The 13,020-nt window shown below is 41.5% G+C and overlaps 1 protein-coding gene across 4 annotated transcripts in view; it reads right to left on the bottom strand.

The window, feature by feature from the left end:
• The window catches only part of Cpq (carboxypeptidase Q), a 429,801-nt gene that overhangs the window by 393,956 nt on the left and 22,825 nt on the right, over positions 1-13,020 (bottom strand). The window lies entirely within an intron of this gene.

Below are 13,020 nucleotides of genomic sequence, written 5' to 3'. Positions count from 1 at the left end.
TTAAAAGAAGGAAGTGTGGCTACTGACAGGGTAGTGATGACAGAAAAAATAAATACACAGAAAGAGTCTATAAATGGACCAGTTTGATGTAACTACTGCTGAGAGAAAAAAGCTATTTTTTTTATTCTTATGGGCTCTTGGCCATCACAAAGGAGAATATGTCAGTAAAGCAAAACACAGGATACAGCCATTTTTTCCTTGCAATGAATTCTATTTACTAAAAGCTGCCTATGAGATCATATATTTTAAATATTATTTGTATTTAAGATGAGCTATAAATTTATTGTTAATACTATATTAATATACTACTAAGAAGTTCTCAGATTTTATATTTCATGGTTCCAACATATCCAATTAAGGATCCTTCTGCTGTATTTATGTTTTTTTTTTGTTTTTTTTTTTTTTTTTTTGTTTTTTTTTTTTTAATTTATTTTAATTTATTTTGCAATACAATTCAGTTCTACATATCAGTCACGGATTCCCTTGTTCCATGCATAATGTGTTTCTCTTCCACCAAAATGAACTGATACTTTCACCTACAAATCGCCGGAGAGCACTGTTTTAAGACCTCATCTGGACACATCACTCAACTCTGACGTGAAGACAGGAAGTAGAACAACAAAAAGGAAGTTCATAGTGCCACTAATTTCAGAATCTAGGAGAATTATGAAAGGCATGTATTTGTCAAACTCTGGCAATTTTAAATAAATTGGCAAACACCAAAATAAGTTGTAATATTCACCTATTATAAAGTTATAAAAGGAGAGCTTCTGTTATAAAGTACAACTTCCCACTTCAAGAACAACACTCACTATCATGACCTGGCATACAACTATGTCCCATCCAGTGACAGAATGCTCACAACCACAAATGAGAGTTCACTGCATTTTGAGCAGTTTTTATTAAGGCAGCTCCCCATTGTCTCTCACTGACCAGATAATCTCCCTGTGACATAATTCAGTGGAAAGAGCAAGAGTTTTAGATTCCAACAGAACTGAAAATCATTTCCCATTCTGCCACTTACTGGTTTTGTCTTTGAGCATCCTTTTTAATCTCTCTGATTCTCAAGTTCCTTGCCTACAAAATAAGGATAATACCCCCCCCATGGTTGTTCTGTGTCTTAAGTTGTAATTAAAAAGTACATAGTGAATTGCCTGACTCATGCAGTTGCTCAATGGATAAAACATTTGCTTCAGCTGTACCATTGGGTGTTGGTGTTTTCATCCCTCCTTCATGTGCATATGACAGTCCTTTAAATACAGCTGTGGTGAATGCTTCCTTAAACTGTTCATCACCCTGTTAATTAAGCTCCTACATCTTTTTATGGTGCTATATGATAGCATATCACCATGCCATTTGGGACCAGAGGGATAATCCAATGTAATAGGCTGTGAATGAGCTCTTGCATGACTCAGTAATTGTAACATCATCAATGAGAGACTATAGAATAATTCCGATGAGCATTTCAGTTCAAACCATTATAAGTTGACAGAAACCAACGCAGACATGTCACCCCACTCAGCATAATAGACTTGATTCTGGCATACAACTGCTTAAGACAGATATCATCAGACTGATTAAAAAAATAATTCAAAATCATTTGTAAGGGACACATATAAAGAAGTCTAATGTAAATTTATGAAAGTGTATATCAAAAATACTAATTTTAAAAACTGAGAGTTTTATCAGTATCACAAAAATAGTCTTAAAAGGTAAAAAAAAAAGAGATTGGGACATAATGAGAATCACTATGTAAAAGGCTCAATTCACTAAGAGGATATAATTTTATAGGAATATGAACTTAATAATTTATGAAAGATATTTGAAGAAAAAAGTTTGAAATACAGATAAATGTACAATTGCACACAATACTGGAAGTTTCTAGCATGTCCCTCAGTAATTTTTATGGCTCTTGGCGAATAAATAGAAAAAATGAACAAGAAGCTTGATCTAACGTGCATCCACAGATGAGTACATCTAACAATTAAGAGCATGTGCTATTTTTAAGCATATATGGTTTAAAAATTAAAATCAATCTCATTTTAGATTATTTATGGCTCATATCTTTCCATGTGTGACTAAAAAATGAATTGTTAAAGAGTAGCAAAGAACTATCAAAGAAAATTATGTATTTGAGAATTCAAAGTACACCTCCAAACTACTTAAGAGTATTAGAATAAAAATTAGAAAACACATAGAACTGAAAAATAAAAAATAACAATCAAAAGTCATAAGTTGCAGCTGGATTCACAGTTTTACAAATGAACTATATACAATTTAAAGCATTCAAAATAAATATATGCATAAATGCATATATATGACATATGGTAGAAAGTAAGGAAATTTGAAAAATTAATGAGCTGCCAGGGATGGTAGGATATACGTGTATTCCCAGCATTCAGGAGGCTGAATTTGAGGCAAGCGCAAGTTACACAGTGAGGCTGTCTCAAAAATAAAAAATAAAAAAGAAAGAAATTAAAAATGAACAAGCAAAAGAAACATGAGTTGAAATTGAAGATGAATATAAAACAAGAAATTAATCAAACAGAAAGCAAAGTATAATATGAGGAAACAACACACATCCAAATCTTGACTCCTAGCAAAAACTAATAACACTGTCACATCTCTGGCAAACGTAAATGAGAAAATAAGGGTGCAAATAATATTTGCAATAGAAAATGAACACAGCTACAGCTGCAGTAACTATTACAAAGCTAATCTGAAAAGTTCACGAACTATTTTAGGTGAAATGGACATATTCCCAAAAAAGTATGAACTACTAGGAGAGAAAGAAATTAGAGAAATTATAATGCCCAATTATTATCAAAGAAACTAGATGTATAATGTTCTGTAACAACCAAGTATCCACAGCTGCAGGTGCTGGGCCAGTATGTTATCTTTGCTGGAACTGATTACAGCACCATATGATGTGAGGCACATGGCCATTTAACTAGCATCCCTAGGATCAAGAATCAGAAGGGGCACCCAGTTACAAAGGTCAGATATGCTTACAGATGCACTAGCTGTGAGTGGGAACTAAAGCAGTCCAAAGCTCTGCAGTAGACCCGGAGTGTGGTATGGGATTGACCTGTCAGATCTTTTGTGTTTTGAGGTAAGAAGAGACACCACATGGATTTTATAAAAACAAACAATAAGAAAATCACAATAAAGCCAGTCCCCCTAAGGTTTTGACACAAGGCCATGCCACTTCCAAATAAGAAATACAAGCCACTCACAAAACACCTTCTAGGCCCCAGAAGGGAAGAAACAGCCACTATAGACATCAACTTACCAACAAGGACAAGAGCATGAATTGAGAGTCATCCAACTCACCAGGCATAAGGGCAGGCTGGTCTGGCAATATCCCAGAAGATCCAGGACTGCACAAAACAGGGACAGAGGGCACAAGCAGATGCCATGTTCCTGAAGCCTATGCTTGCCACTTTTCTTTAAATGGTACTTGCAACTACATGGAATATCTGTAACAACCAGGTAAGAAACAGAAAAACAATCTACAAGTAGGTCAGGCGAGGATACTAGTGTGACTCAAAACTGAGCTGCAGCTACATAACAACCCCAATCAGAGACAGCCTCAACAGCGAAGTGGGTAGATTATCCTAGTGGACAGGGTTCCAGGTAAGGTACCTAGAGGAAGAGAAGTGTTTCACTGCTGGAAGACATCAGGATAGACAGTGAAGAGTGCTCTGGTTGGTTGGTCAGGGGTCTGTAAGAAAGATCAAAGGTGCAAAGGGATGGAGTAGAGGCTTGATGCAGCTGGACCTATGAAGAAGCATCTCAAGGTGCGAAGATGAGTACAGCATACGTTAGACTGGCCAGAGCAGACACCTCACACAGAAAGCACTCAGAGCCAAGGAGACAGAACAGCCCACACTGTGTCTTTGGGCACAACACTGCCAGCACAGCAATCATGACAGAATAATGGTGGTGGCATGGATAGAGGCAATAAATAGACCCAAGGTCAGAGGCTCCACTCTCCTGATCAAGACTGATCTAGACCAGCAGTTCTCAACTTGCTGGTGATGACCCCTTTGGGGATCACATATCAGGTATCCTGCACATCAGATATTTACATTCCAATTCATAACAGTAGCAAAATTAAGTTATTAATTAGCAATTTCATAATGAAAATAATTTTATGGTTGGGAGTCACCACAACTTGAAGAATTGTATTCAAGGGTCACAGCATGAGGAAGACTGAGAACCACTGTTGTCGACATTGCTGCTACCGACTGTCCAATCTGGCAGAAAGAGACATGGCCAGCAACACCTGTGAAAATTCTAAAAGTGACCACAAGTCACTGCGCGGCTTTGCACACCAAACATATGTCAGCCGCCATCTTCCTTGTCTCCCCTCCTGCCTCCTAAGTGTGTACTATCACTGTGGCTCAGTTGATCAGATAACTGCCCACTAGTATCTGAGAGGGTTACACCAGTTCACGCTTTTCCCTGCAGTATGGGAGTTCTTACACTCTGTGTTTATTGGTTTTTTTTGTTTTGTATTGAGACAAGCCTTTTAACGGATATGATAGGATGAAACAGAAGTTGGAAGACTTAGTCATACCAGCAAGAGTTTCTGTAGCTTTAAAGGTCTTTAAAGCTGAGAAGCCAGGCTGAGCACATTCAAATGCAGATGCAGCTTGAGCAGCTAGAATTTACTGAACACTTACTACATGCAGGCCCTGGACAAGTTCTGCAAATAAAAAAGGATGAAGAGAGAATATATCCTTCTCTTATAAGTTTAAATCAGTGGATACAGATAACATATATTAACATTACACAATCATAGAGGTAAATTCACAAGGAGTGGTAAGAAGGAAACATACTAGAAGAATACACAAGGTGAGGGCTGGAGAGAAAGCTCAGCACTTAAGAGCATTGACTGCTCTTTCACAGGATCTGGGTTTGATTCCCAGCACCCACATGGCAGCTAAAAACTCTCCACACAGTTCCAGAGAATCTGACAGTCTCTTCTGGATTCTGTGGTACACAGACACACACACAAGTAAAACACCCATAAATATAAAATTAAAATAAGTAAATCTCAAAAATACAATAAAATAAAATAATAGTATATAAAAAAGAACATATATAGGAAGGAACCCAAGAATAAAAAGTTAGAGATGGTGTTCCTGAGAACCAGAGTAGCTAGACAGAGATGGCAGATGGGGAGTGGGGACAATAATTACTGCAGGTGAAATGAATTATGTGAGAAATCCTCCCATGAAAACAGAGAGACACCAAAGCAAAGGAACCAGATCAGGACTTCAGACATGCTTAGAAGCCTGGGAAGTTATTAGAGGATTTAAATGACAGATTGGTATGCTCAGTTTTGCCTCAGACAGCACAGGCTGCAGCATGGAGGATCGAACACTCAGAGTGAGTATGAGAGCTAGCTAGAGTCTATGACAACAGTCATATACATATATGATTTCCCTTTTCCTTTTTAATGTGGCTACTAGAAATTTTCATCATATGTGGAGCTTGTACTGTTTTTAAATTAGAGAAGGATAATCTTAGAAATAACAAAACCATATATTCACAATCATCTTGATCAGGCAGTAATATATTGAAAACATTTTCTGTTAATACTACAGATAGAGAAATGAAGACATTATTCAGACTGAGAAGTCAGGAGTACAATAAATGTAGTGATTTATAAGTAGAATGCAGAGTAGGTAGCTGAAATTTCTGGTCTGCATATTCTTCATCCTCGTCAGTCTGGAAAACAACCACAGATAGGAAGGAAATGGGATACCATAAATGATGTTAGTAAGAATACAGTGTGCTTTTAAAGATTTATTTTTAATTGTGATTTGTGTATGCACATGCCGTGTGCATGCAGGTGCTCTTGGAGACCATAAAAGGACAACAGATTCCCTGGAGCTATACTTACACACAGTTGTAATAATGACCTCCAGACCGGAAACCAAATGCAGATCCTCTGGAAGAGCAGCAAGCACTCTTAACCATTGAATCATCTCTCTTGCCCCCAGGAAAGAACCTTTACAGGTCCTCTCAATGTCAGAATTAAAAAAAAAATCAGAACATGAAGATGCTAAGTTGAAATTTAAAGAGCTATTCTTTTTGAAATAGGGTTAAGAAGGACCATGTGTTGTTAAGGATCTGCATGCACGATTGCATGTCATTCTGTCCTAGCCATCTGGAATATCCAGAAGTCTTGAAGGTACCTTTCTGTATGTGTTGGCAGGGGTTTACAGGAAGCTCTTTGAAATCTACATATGCATATGAAAATAAAGCAATGAGTATGTAGGGTGTAACTGAGGGTGAAGTTCAGTGAAAAGCATTTTTCTAGCATATGCAAAGAAAGCCCTAGGGTTACTTCCCAGTACCAGGACCATTAAAATACACACACACACACACACACACACACACACATAGAGTCCTGCCATTGATGACATGTGTGTCTGTGTGTGTCTGTGTGTGTGTGTTTCTGTGAACTACTTTTTTGTCTAATTCTTTGTTCAGATAGCCCATTTTCTTCAGAGTACAGAATGCTAAAGGGCATAGCCTTGCAAGGATTCTCTCAGTGGGATACTATAGACAAGTGAACTGTAAGGATCCAAAAATTAAGCTTCATGGGGGGTGGGTGGCTGCTGAAACCTCAGATGTGGGGTGGTGTGGGGCCAGATAGCACGAAGGTAAAACAACATCCCAGAATAGTCATAAATTATGTTAATCTCAACTACAAATTACAAGTTGAAAAAACTATTTTGTTGTCAACACCAAATAAACATTTTAATTTTTTTTTTACTTCTTGGAAGTTTGGGGAGGGGTGCTTTTGTTGTTCTTTAACCTCATCTGTCTATTAATAAAGAAAAAATTTAAATGAAAATTTATAGTACTATATTAAAGTGGAATGGCAACCAAATCCACAGTCATAGCATTTTGGCTGATAACATATGAATAAGATAATTCCAAAAATTCAACACTAAGTATATTCTCACTGAGGCCACTAAACATCCACAAACCTCTGGGCACTCTTCTGCAATCTATTCAAATGACAAAAAGAAAAGAAGACTGCTCTGGTGGTCTTCGCCATGAGTGCTAAGGAAACCAAAATCATCTTTTCATTCTATAGAGGTCAGGGATGTTGCAGAGAACACGATGTGGAATTTGCTGGCTGCTTTATAAAAGATAAACAGGAAGTACTACATCTGGCCATGTTTAGATATGAAAGACTAGTTCAATGCCAATGAGACAGGGCCAGACCCAAAAGAGTTTCTCGTCTAACAGACCCTGGATCACTTTCAGTGTGTGTATTCTGCTCAGTACTGTTCAACTTCAGATCACCTAGATTGGTAACTCCTCCAGCCTCTGACTTCTGTCATTTCCAGGAACAACACAAGCTGGGATGAGGAGAAAGGATCCCGGTAAATTTAAATCAATTTCATTTCTGAGCACCAGTGCATATTCATAAGGGGAAATTGAGGTTTCTCTGTTACCTAAGAGTTTGGCTTAACCATACTAACATATAAAAGAGTATGTGCATGCTCATTCCTGCCTAAAATTCATTGTTCTTTAAAACACAAACACAAACACAAGCACACACTGCTTCTATGGTCCACAGAGAACATCTCACCTTAGACCCAGCCTCTCCACTCTCACTACATAAATTTTCATACCTCTTTCATAATCATTTTCATGACAATGAAGTTTTGCTTGATTCTCCCTCCACTTATCATTCCACTGAGATACAAATCTGAATCATTTCCTAGAAGTACCTGGCTTCACCCAACAGAGACAGACTCTTGTCCCCACACCTCTCCTGCCCTCTCCTCTGATATCTGCCCTGTTGGACTTTCTATTGCTGTCACAAACACCATGACCAAAGGCAACTTCGGGAAGAAAGGGTTAGTTTTGTCTTTTGACCTACTTACTTTCCCAGCTTTTTTAAATAACAAAACCCTTATTTATAGCACTTACCTTTTTACTGAAATTACCAAAACAAACACCAGCCCTTTCTAGAAAGTACCAAGGCAAGCAGCAAAGGACAAGGCTGAGTGGTCACACATGCCCTGCATGCTCTGAGTATCAGATCACTTGGAGGTCAAGGTTACCCACAGATGTTAAATGAAGTGTCCCTCCAGAGAGTGAGTGGCATGCTGGCAGCAACAGTGAGGTGGGGCAATAGCAAACAAAGGCAGACAAGCTCAAGTTCCAGGTAAAGTTCACAAGTGAATCATCTTTGTGCAAGCACAGGTCAGATCTCTGTGTGGCCTGCACAGGATTTTCCCAAATACATGAGCAACTGTTGACATGAAAAAGGTAAGAGGTTTCATATATAAATCTATATTCCTATTTCTTTTCTGAGAAGTTAGAAGATCTTAGTGCCTCCATGAAGAAGGCTAGACTACCTGGAGGCTCCTGTGGTCCCATCTCTGCTGATAATGCTATACCAACCCCAGCATCATTCCTGAAACTTCCTGTCATGACCTATATAACGGTTTCAATCACCTCTAGTTTAAGGATCCCTAGGCTGCAAAATGTGAAAGAGGGCAGACACTTGGAAGACAGTGAGCATCAATGGTTCAACTTGTCTTGGTACTGAACAGTAAGCTAAGCTAAGAATGTTGAAGCCAGGGATCTAGGTGAGATGCCAAGGAGCTGGCAGACCTGAAATGGCAGCACGACAGAACTCAGAGACTGAACCTGAAGTGGCTCCAGCAGGGATTTTATGTCTCATATCAGGAACAGGAACTGTAAACCAGACAAGCAATGACGTAGGTGACAGCAGGTGACTGATTCACCTGCCTCAGCTATCCCACCTCAGACAGCAGGTGACTGACCCACCTGCCCCAGCCATCCCACCTCGGTGACAGCAGGTGACTGACCCACCTGCCCCAGCCATCCCACCTCGGTGACAGCAGGTGACTGACCCACCTGCCCCAGCCATCCCACCTCGGTGACAGAGGTGACTGACCCACCTGCCCCAGCCATCCCACCTCAGACAGCAGGTGACTGATCCACCCGCCCCAGCCATCCCACCTCAGACAGCAGGTGACTGATCCACCTGCCTCAGCCATCCCACCTCAGACAGCAGGTGACTGATTCACCTGCCCCAGACATCCCACCTCAGACAGCAGGTGACTGATTCACCTGCCTCAGCCATCCCACCTCAGACAGCAGGTGACTGATCCACCTGCCCCAGCCATTCCACCTCAGACAGCAGGTGACTGATCCACCTGCCTCAGACATCCCACCTCAGACAGCAGGTGACTGATCCACCTGCCTCAGCCATCCCACCTCAGACAGCAGGTGACTGATCCACCTGCCCCAGACATCCCACCTCAGACAGCAGGTGACTGACCCACCTGCCCCAGCCATCCCACCTCAGACAGCAGGTGACTGATCCACCCGCCCCAGCCATCCCACCTCAGACAGCAGGTGACTGATCCACCCGCCCCAGACATCCCACCTCAGACAGCAGGTGACTGACCCACCTGCCCCAGACATCCCACCTCAGACAGCAGGTGACTGATTCACCTGCCTCAGCCATCCCACCTCAGACAGCAGGTGACTGATCCACCTGCCCCAGCCATCCCACCTCAGACAGCAGGTGACTGATCCACCTGCCTCAGACATCCCACCTCAGACAGCAGGTGACTGATCCACCTGCCTCAGCCATCCCACCTCAGACAGCAGGTGACTGATCCACCTGCCTCAGCCATCCCACCTCAGACAGCAGGTGACTGATCCACCTGCCCCAGACATCCCACCTCAGACAGCAGGTGACTGACCCACCTGCCCCAGCCATCCCACCTCAGACAGCAGGTGACTGATCCACCCGCCCCAGCCATCCCACCTCAGACAGCAGGTGACTGATCCACCTGCCCCAGACATCCCACCTCAGACAGCAGGTGACTGACCCACCTGCCCCAGACATCCCACCTCAGACAGCAGGTGACTGATTCACCTGCCTCAGCCATCCCACCTCAGACAGCAGGTGACTGATCCACCTGCCCCAGCCATCCCACCTCAGACAGCAGGTGACTGATCCACCTGCCTCAGACATCCCACCTCAGACAGCAGGTGACTGATCCACCTGCCTCAGCCATCCCACCTCAGACAGCAGGTGACTGATCCACCTGCCTCAGCCATCCCACCTCAGACAGCAGGTGACTGATCCACCTGCCCCAGACATCCCACCTCAGACAGCAGGTGACTGACCCACCTGCCCCAGCCATCCCACCTCAGACAGCAGGTGACTGATCCACCCGCCCCAGCCATCCCACCTCAGACAGCAGGTGACTGATCCACCTGCCCCAGACATCCCACCTCAGTTCCCAAGAGAACGAAAACGTCAGGGATAGATCCCAATAGTCGCTATTTCATAAGAAATAAGGGAAAAGATTCTGCCTCCATCAGAAATTGACTACAGAGGTACAAAATAGTTTTGGATGAATCCTAAATTAGAAAACCCATATATCCTGTAGTACAGTACTTTACCTGATAGGCATATGCCCAGAAGAAACTCTTGGACATGTGTGAACAGAGCCATATTTAAGAATATGCAAACCAGACCCGGTGACTCGCACGTGTAATCCCCACACTTGGGAGCCTAAGGCAAGATGATTGGTATAATTTTGAAGTCAGCTTGAGCCATATAATGAGTCCCAGACCAGCAAAACCAAAAATGTAAAAAAAAAATCTAAAACTCATAGCCATCACTATACTCAACAGCAAGTACCTAAAAAAGGAAAACCCAGTTTTTAATCCAAAGGAGAGTAGGAATGGACTGCTCTATGAACACAGTGAATTGTTACACAGAAGAAAAAATAAATACATGTATGTAACACAACAACATGGAAAATTCTAACCAGCATAATCCTGGGTTTGTGTAATTATCAAAGGCTATAATAACTGGATACATTATTCTTTAGTTAAAGACAGCATAGAAACAGAGAAAGAGTGACAAGGAGAGGTGGGGGGGAGGGAGAGAGAGAGAAAAACATGAACACAATAAAACTATATGAAAAGTTAAGCAAGGGAAATCGACAGGGTTCAGGTATGAGAAGCCAGAGAACTGAAAGGGACCTGTACATTATGGCTGGATCCCAGACTGTGCTTTGCATGTTGTATTCTTGTGTGCTTCTTGTGCTATTAAAAGTGAAATCCAAAATTGTAAAGTTCAAGTCCTGAGATGTTCCTTGGAATGCATTTTGACATAAATGAATGGTCTTTCCCAATGTGAAAGGTCCGCTGGGAATAATAACACTGTCAGCACTTGCAAACCAGTTACTGTCCTATTGTTCCAATGCCATTAATTAACAGCTAGGAAGCACCAGTGACACTGAAGCAGGGAGTGAGTCTCCAAAGACCCTTTGAATCCTGAAGTCTATGGCTCTGTCGGTCTTTCCTACAGATAACTTAAAGCAGTCATTTTCTTACACTCCACACGAACACTAGAAAGGCACCCATTCATGAAGGCAGACTTGGGGGTGATAAAAGAGGGACTGTGTAGAAGTAGCCATCTTATTAAATAAGAAACACAGAGCCAATGTAAAGATAAAAGCCCAAGAGGTCAGAGCTAAGAGCCTTACCCTTCCTGCTTCAACCAAGAGAGAGACCTACTTCCTGTGTGTTTGTCTTTATATAGACTTTCTGTTCTGCCTTCTCATTGGTTATAAACCCAACCACATGACCGCCTCATCACTGTCTGTCTGTACAGACCTCCAGGTCTTCTATGGTTGGTATTGAGATTAAAGGCGTGTGTCTCCAATGCTGGCTGTATCCTTGACCACACAGAGATCTACCTAGCTCTGCCTACCAAGTGCTGGGATTAAAGGCGTGCGCCACGAACACCCAGCTCTGCTATGGCTTGCTATTAGCTCTGACCCCCAGGCAACTTTATTTATTAACATACAAATAAAATCACATTTCAGTACAAATAAAATCACCATAGGACTGAGCAGACAGAGGTCCAGAACCAGTCCTCCCCAGCCACAGGAGCTTTTTTTCTGTGATATATAAACACCTTTTTTTCTGTAAAGGGGTAGACCTGGTTCGCTGGCTGCTTTTGTATATAAAGTTTTATTAAAACACAGTATTTTGTGGACCTCTTCTATAAATGTTTAATGTTTTCCAGTTTGACCATTGTGTGTACCCAGAAGGCATGAAGACCAAAAACCCCAGCAAAATAAACACATGTCTATAAGTCAAATAAGTAAACATTAATAGACAACCTATCGTTGTACTAGGCATCATGCTAAGTATTAGGAAAATAGACCTGAATTGTCACATTAAAATCCTTGTCTCTACAGAGATTATTTCCAATGAGAATAAGGACAATAAGTCATTTAATTATTTAAACATGACAGTGTGTATTTAATAATTACCCTAGGGTCATCCATGGAGAATAAACCAAGAGATTTACCCTGACCTAGACCTAGAAAAAGTTAAGACTGTTCTGCAACCTAAAAAGTGAGTGAGGGCTAGCCAAGTAGAACAGGGAAATGGAGAGTATGGGTTCCTAACACGGGAAGATAAATACACAAATCCAAGGATGCAAGAATCACTACTACACATTTGAAAAACTGAGATCAAAATGTCACACTTAAGGGTTCAAGACAGAGTGACAAAACCAAGACCAGAGAAGGAGGTGGGAGACAGGTCACAGAGGAAGGCTTACAAGCTACTTGAAAGCAGTGGCAAATAAGGCTCAAACAGGCAACTGATAGGAAGATTCTGCAACAAGAAGTTCACTTTGGAATGGAGTGCAGGCTGAAAATAAACGGTAGGAATGTCCCCCATGAAAGAAGACTGATAGAAGCAGAGAGGGGACTTCTCCTCCAACACAATTGGAGAGGCTGAAATTACAGGTACAGGCCAACTCTTCTGCTATAAATGACCTCAGATCCACAAAGATGACAATTCTCAGATGACAATTTTCAGACACAGTAAAGAAAATACTGAAATTCCTGCAGCCTCTGAGAGAATGATAACTGGGTGGTGGCCATTGCCCAACCATGGGAAAGTGAG

Source organism: Peromyscus californicus, unplaced genomic scaffold (assembly GCF_007827085.1).
Source record: "Peromyscus californicus insignis strain IS unplaced genomic scaffold, ASM782708v3 Scaffold_20__1_contigs__length_68692818, whole genome shotgun sequence".
NCBI lineage: Eukaryota > Metazoa > Chordata > Mammalia > Rodentia > Cricetidae > Peromyscus > Peromyscus californicus.
This window is presented reverse-complemented; position numbering and strand designations above follow the sequence as displayed.